Consider the following 7,872-nt stretch of genomic DNA (forward strand, 5'->3'; position numbering starts at 1 on the left):
CCATCTGGCCGAATAGGTGGCCGTCAGGACCCCCCCCCCCCTGCTTATTGAAAGTTTCTGGGCGGCCGTCACTGATAATGATTTTTAATGTTCAATGCAATGCATATTATGGGTGAAATGCCAGCCGTCAGCAGCCTGAGCCCAGGAGAAGATGGGGAACTACAAGTCCCAGCAGGTTATAATATAAGGCTCCTAGGTGGATGGGTGTCTTATATTATAACCTGCTGGGACTTGTAGTTCCCCATCTTCTCCTGGGCTCAGGTGCATGCAATCCACCATCTATGGGACTACAAGTCCCAGCAGTGAGAAAAACTAGACAAAGATGGTGGATTGCATGCACCTGAGCCCCAGGAGACGATGGAGAACTACAAGTCCCAGCAGGTTATATAAAGCTCTGAGGTGGATGGATGACTGGACAGTGACACAGTGGGGACAATTGGCACAGCGACAATTAAAGGGCACAGTGGTGACAATTGGCACAGTGGCTGTGTTTGATGGCATGGCACAGTGGCTGCGTTTGATAGCATGGTACAGTGGCTGCATTTGATGGCATGGTACAGTGACTGCATTTGATGGCATGGCACAGTGGCTGCATTTGATGGCATGGTACAGTGGTGACAATTGATGGCACAGTGACCACAATTGATGGCATGGCACAGTGGCTGCATTTGATGGCATGGTACAGTGGCTGCATTTGATGGCATGGCACAGTGGTGACAATTGATGGCACAGTGACCACAATTGATGGCATGGCACAGTGGTGACAATTGATGGCACAGTGACCACAATTGATGGCATGGCACAGTGGCTGCATTTGATGGCATGGTACAGTGGCTGCATTTGATGGCATGGCACAGTGGTGACAATTGATTGCACAGTGACCACTTTTGATGACATGGCACAGTGGCTGCATTTGATGGCATGGCACAGTGGCTGCATTTGATGGCATGGCACAGTGGCTGCATTTGATGGCATGGCACAGTGGTGACAATTGATGGCACAGTGACCACAATTGATGGCATGGCACAGTGGTTGCATTTGATGGCATGGCACAGTGGCTGCGTTTGATGGCATGGTACAGTGGTGACAATTGATGGCACAGTGACTGCGTTTGATGGCATGGCACAGTGGCTGCGTTTGGCATGGCACAGTGGTGCGAATTGATGGAACAGTGGCTGCATTTGATGGGCACAGTGAGGCTGCGATTTTTTTTTTCTTCGTTTGCGCCCCCCCAAAAATTTTGAGCACCAGCCGCCACTGGTAGGTTCACATTTCATTGCTAGATTGAGGGCGATTTGAAAGACTTCTGGGTCCATGCACGGATGTCTATTGAAATCGCTCCTGAAGTTGCCAGAAGTAGTGCATGAACTACTTTTGGAAATCGGTCCGCCACGGTAAAGTCGGTGTCGCATCGGTGCCGTTGCTAGCAATAGGCTGCCATTTGGCATGTCAATTTGCCCCGATCTGAACAGGGGCTTAAAGCTGAACTCCATCTTTTGATACACTTTACATACATTCACCGACCACTTTATTAGGTACACATGTTCAATTGCTTGGCAACACAAATTGCTAATCAGCCAATCACAGGGCAGCAACTCAATAGATTTAGGCATCTTGACGTGGTGAAGACAACTTTCTGAAGTTCAGACCAATCATCAGAATGGGAAAGAAAGGGGATTTAAAGCGGAGGTTCACCCTAAAAATAAGTATATACCATTCAATCCAGCATACTGCCGACATGTACAGTATGCTGTTTATTTTTTCTTTCCCCAGTTTACATACCGTAGTATAGGTATTTTCCCCCCTGGCTTCCGGGTAGTGAATCCCGCGGGAGTGGGCGTTCCTATTCAGAGACTAAGTGATTGACGTATGACAAAAGCTTCCCCCCCCCGGCGCAAACGGCACGCCACCAGTTTCTGAAAAAAGCCAAACGTCGGTGCGCAGGCGCCGTATAGAGCCGACTCGTAGTTTGGCTTCTTTCGGAAACTGGTGACGCGCATTATGCGCCGGAGGGAAGCTTTTGTCATTACGTCAATCACTTAGTCTCTGAATGGGAACGCCCACTCCCGCCGGAGACACTACCCGGAAGCCGGGGGGGGGGGGGGAATATCTATACAACGGTATGTACAGCGAAAAAAAAATCCAGCATACTGTACAGGTCGGCAGTATGCTGGATGGAATGGTATATACTTGTTTTTAGGGTGAACCTCCGCTTTAAGTGACTTTGAATATGGCATGGCTGTTGGTGCCAGATGGGCTGGTCTAAGTATTTAAAAGACTGCTGAGATTTTCATGCACACAACCATTTCTAGGGTTTACAGAGAATGGTCTGAAAAAGAGAAAATATCCAGTGAGTGACAGTTGTGTGGAGGAAAATGACTTGTGGATGTCAAAGGAGAATGGGCAGACTGGTTCAAGATGACAGAAAGGTAACAGCAACTAAAATAAGCACTTGTTACAACCAAGGTATGCAGAATACTATATCTGAACACACAACACATTGAACCTTGAAGCAGATGGGCTACAGCAGCAGAAAACCACACCGGGTGCCACTCCTGTCAGATAAGAACAGAAAACTGAGGCTCCAATTTATACAGGCTCATCAAAATTGGACAATAGAAGATTGGAAAAACATTGCCTGGTCTGATAAGTCTCGATTTCGAGACATTCAGATGGTCGGGTCAGAATTTGGGGCAAACAATATGAAAGCATGGATCCATCCTGTCTTGTATCAAGGGCTCAGGCTCAGGGACGCCATCAGGGGGGTACAGGCATTACACCTGTAAGGGGCCTTATGGTCCCCAGGGGCCCGTTTTTTTAATTTCTTTTCATCTTTAGCAACTTGCGACAGGGGAAAGCGATTATGATTTATTTTTTTCATCTGACTTTAGCAACTCGGCAGGAGAGAGGAGGGAGGGGCCCTGCTTAAAGCTGTGTAATGGCTGCCCTGCTCAGGCTGGTGGTGGTGTAATAGTGTGGGGAATATTTTCTTGGCACACTTTGGGCCCCTTAGTACCAATTGATCATTGCTTAGATGCCATGGCATACCTAAGTATTGTTGTTGCTGACCATGTACATCCCTTTATAACTACAGTGTACCCATCGTCTGATGGCTCCTCCCAGCAGGATAATGTACCATGTCACAAATCATCTCACCACTGGTTTCTTGAACATGACAATGAGGTCACTGTACTCTAATGGCCTCCACAGTCACCAGATCTCAATCCAATAGAGCACCTTTGGGATGTGGTGGAGCGGGAGATTCACATCATGGATGTGCAGCCGGCAAATCCACAGCAACTGCGTGATGCCATCATGTCAATATGGAACAAAATCTCTGAGGAATGTTTCCATCACCTTGTTGAATCTATGCCATGAAGAATTATGGCAGTTCTGAAGGCAAAGGGGGTCCAACCCGGTACCAGTAAGGTGCAGTGCCGATCCTGACCTCCCTGGGGCCCTAAGCAAAATGACATGACACAATAAAGTTGAGAGCCGGGGGGCTACCGAAAATGACATACATGTGACATTAAAGTTGAGAAGCACGGGGGGTGCTGTCGGAAATGACATCTTACATTAAAGTGAGAAGCGAGGGGTGCTGACTTCTTACCTCTTCTCCCATGCAGCCAGCGAGTTGAGAAGCGTGGTGAGGGGCCGAAAATGACTTCTCACCAGGCGGGGCTTCTAGTAATTTGGGGGGCCCTCCGCAGCTTTGCGGGGCCCTAAGCGCAGGGCTGTCTTAGTAGCAAAGTAATGCTCAGGGGCCCCTACAATGGAGAGAGTGCAGTTAAACAGACATCAAGTAGGTAGGAGGCAGACAAGCGGAGCTTCCCCTTTTTGGTGGAGCTCCGCATTAACTACATGTACAGCAAAGTAACAGTGGGAAAATAACATAGGGCCCCCTCCAATTTCGGGGCAGCGTGGGCTCAAGGGCCAGCTGCTTTGGGGAAAGTGCAGGGGCCCCCCATGCATCTGGGGCCCCTGGGCAGTGCCCAGGTGTGCCCTCTCATTAAGACAGCCCTGCCTAAGCGGCTTGCATAGTGAGCCTATAGGGCAGATCGGCCCTGGTAAGGTGTACCTAATCAAGTGGCCGATGAGGGTAGTTCATTTAGGTCGGCCTGGCCCAAACAAACTATGTCCATTACTAACATGTGAGGCCGCTGATGTGTGGTATAAACTGTATGTAGCTGAGGCTTTCAAGCTGAGACTTCCAGTCTCATAAGAAAAAAGATTGTAGTTGCGCTAAAAGGTGAAAATTTAAGTTGATCATCAATATTGACAAGACCAAGCTATAAAGTTCATAGATTCCAAAGTCCTCAAATAGCTTGGAGTATAATGGTGATAAAAACAAAATTGCAGTGAACCAAAAATATAACCACCACCAGTGATGAAACTATGTAGGGTGTGCGCTTACCAAAAGGCAAGCATAATAAGCTTGCGGCTGAACCCCAGCCAGGGTCTTTAAACCAGAACCGCCATCGACATCAGGGATGATGATCCTCCAGATTGGAGAAGATGGTATAAGAATCCCAAAAAGAGAAAGGCTCACAATAGTGATGTACCGTAAAAATTAAAACATAGACCATATGACACACTGGAGAGAAGGTGACCACCACCGATAGAGAACACCGTATAAAATGCACGCTTACCAGACAGATAAGCTTTATTGGCTTGCAGCTGAACCCCAGCCAGGGCCTTTAAACAGGACTGTCTCCAACCTTGCAACCTCAGAGCTCTCACAGTGTCCGAAGCAATGGTAAAACCACCGAAAAAAATTGTTTTAGTTTTCCCTTTTTTTCATATATATGATGGGATAGTTTGAAGCCCAATTTTTTGACTCAAGTCGAGGTTTTCCTTCTCCCTTTACATAATTTGTATGCGATCTGACGGAACACTAAGGGCCACCGTAGATGTTGGAATGAGGCTTGGCTCCGTTCACACCATGTGACAATTGTCACTCGGAGACCGCGACTCATAGCGAGGCTTGGTCTTGGTTTTTTCCTACATTACGCTATACGTCAGTGCTTCGCCCGTTCCCCAGACGACGTCATTATTTGCCGAAACGTACGTCGGGTAGGAGACGCTCTGACGTGTAGCGTTACGGTCCATGAGGACGGGCGTTCGTGGAAGCCGGCCGGCTCATCTTTTTAGACTTCTTGAATGTTATTCCTGTAAGTGCAATATATTTTTTATTAAATGCAAACAGTTTTTACGGTACATCACTATTGTGGATTCAATTTTTTTCGGTGGTTTTACCATTGCTGCGGACACTGTGAGAGCTCTGAGGTTGCAAGGTTGGAGACAGTCCTGTTTAAAGGCCCTGGCTGGGGTTCAGCGGCAAGCCAATAAGGCTTATCTGTCTGGTAAGTGTGCATTTTATACGGTGTTCTCTATCTGTGGTGGTCACCTTCTCTCCAGTGTGTCATATGGTCTATGTTTTAATTTTTACGGTACATCACTATTGTGAGCCTTTCTCTTTTTGGGATTCTTATACCATCTTCTCCAATCTGGAGGATCATCATCCCTGATGTCGATGGCGGTTCTGGTTTAAAGACCCTGGCTGGGGTTCAGCCGCAAGCTTATTATGCTTGCCTTTTGGTAAGCGCACACCCTACATAGTTTCATCACTGGTGGTGGTTATATTTTTGGTTCACTGCAATTTTGTTTTTATCACCATTATACTCCAAGCTATTTGAGGACTTTGGAATCTATGAACTTTATAGCTTGGTCTACAATCTTTTTTCTTATGTATTTTCTTATGTATTTTTGGGTGTATATCACTTTTGTGTTGCAGCTCACCTTTATTTAGTTATAGTTATTATTTTTAGCGCAGTATTATCCTTTTGTCTACTTCCGGTCTCCTACCCGGAACACAGAAGAGTCTAGCACAGTGGGGCTCAGCTATTCAGAGAAAGCAATGTATTCTATCAATAAATCTGATCTGAGTGAGGCAGGCTGATGATGTCACAACCTCTGACTCAGAGGAAGCTTTGTATTCATTGATAGAATACATCACTTTATTTTAGTGCCGCTGTGATAGACTCTACTGTGTCCTGGGTATGAGACAGGAAGTCTCGGCTCACACCCAGAACACAGTGCGATATGCTGTAGGTGGCCTGGCCTGTTAATGAGGGACTTGGTTGGTTTGGGCCAAGCTGGCTCAAAAAAAACTATGTAAAGTGTATCCAAAGATGGACCTCCACTTTATCATTCACACCAGGTGCGAAGCAGACATCTCAAGTCTCCCGCGAGGTGAGGGAGACTCCCGCATTTCTGTGGCGCCTCCCGCACACCCGCAAGCACCTCGCAATCTCCTGGGAATGTTCGGTGTGGTGGGGAACAACTGTGAACACCGATCTCCTTTGTATAGATTTTTAGCTGACAGCCGCTTCTCCTTCTCTCCCTCCCGCTGTCAGCTAAAAAGCTATACAGGGAGATCGTTGATCACAGCTGTCCCTCCTGCCGCACAGAGCATTCCCCGGCCCCCTCCGTGTCCTTCTCCGCCCCCCTTGTACTTACTTATATGGTGACAATCTTTGAAACTCTGTATTTTAATTTATTATTTAAACATTTTTTTTGATGAAAATGTACAATTGTGAATAAAACCCTTTTTACTCTCAATATCCTGTATATTTTGAAATATTATTAGTGCCTTAAAAGTCCACCCAGGGGAACCCCCCTTTTTCTTTTCTCATATTTACTGGATGTGGCACAAGCATACACTTGCCATTCACCCTCTTCTCTTTAAACATACAGCCAGAGCTACAATGGAATGATTTAGATCAAAGCTTATTTATGTGTGATGCCGCGTACACACAGTGGCGTATCCAAGCTATGGCAGCCATGGCTAGTGCCATAGGCGCCAAGCGGGGGGGGCGACAAAAAAAAATATCATGAAAAAAAAATTCCCACCCATTCTGCAGCCACCTCCTTTAGCCCCAGCGCTGGCGGCAGCACGCAAATTAACTTGGAAAGTACTTTTACCTTGGCTGGACAGTCTGGACTGAGGGCTGGCATGTAGGAGAAAGACAGGCGCCCCCATGATTTTCTATGAATGGGATCGCCCAGTCCGTCCGTGTATCTGCTAACTTGCAGAGGCTCCGCCTCAAGCTCCGCCTACCCTCCTCTGCGTATCGCAGCTTCATTTATCCAAGCGTGTCACTCGTGAGGTGACTGACTGCACTGAGGTGAAGTGAGGAGAAGAACTGTGAGAAGTTGGACGATTGGACCCCCAGCCAGGCAGCACTGCTAGTCTGCTACGGTACACACACATCATGATCACACTGTATAATGATGTACTGACATTCTGCAATCTGCCAAGCACTGCAGGCAACCTAATAAATGTAACCTTGCTAAATACCTAATATAGTGCTGCTAAATATATGGAATAAATAAATTAGAATTATGCATAGATATCCTAAATAAAGTGATTTGTGCAAGTTGTACCTGCTGTTGCACAAATCACTTTATTTATATCTATGGCTATGCATAATTATAATTAATTTAATCCATATTGTGCAAGCACTATATTGGATGGGCTGCTTGCTTCTGTTTGAGACTGTCATGATGCCAGGCTTAGGCTATTGTCACACTGGGGCGTTGCGCTATTGGCGGTAAAGCGTCGCTATTTGAGCGGCGCTTTACTGTAGTTTTTGCGGCGCTATTCAGCCGCTAGCAGGGCGCCTCAAATATGCGTCTCGCAGGACTTTGAGCTTCCACTAGCGGCCCAAAAAGGGTTAAAACCGCCCGCAAAATGCAGCTTGCAGCGGTGCATTGCTGGCGGTTCGGCGGCGCTGCCCATTGATTTCAATGGGCAGTGGCGCTTTCGAATCAGTGTGTACACTGTTCCTACAGCGCCTCAAAGATGTGGCT

Source organism: Rana temporaria, chromosome 5 (assembly GCF_905171775.1).
Source record: "Rana temporaria chromosome 5, aRanTem1.1, whole genome shotgun sequence".
NCBI classification, from domain to species: domain Eukaryota; kingdom Metazoa; phylum Chordata; class Amphibia; order Anura; family Ranidae; genus Rana; species Rana temporaria.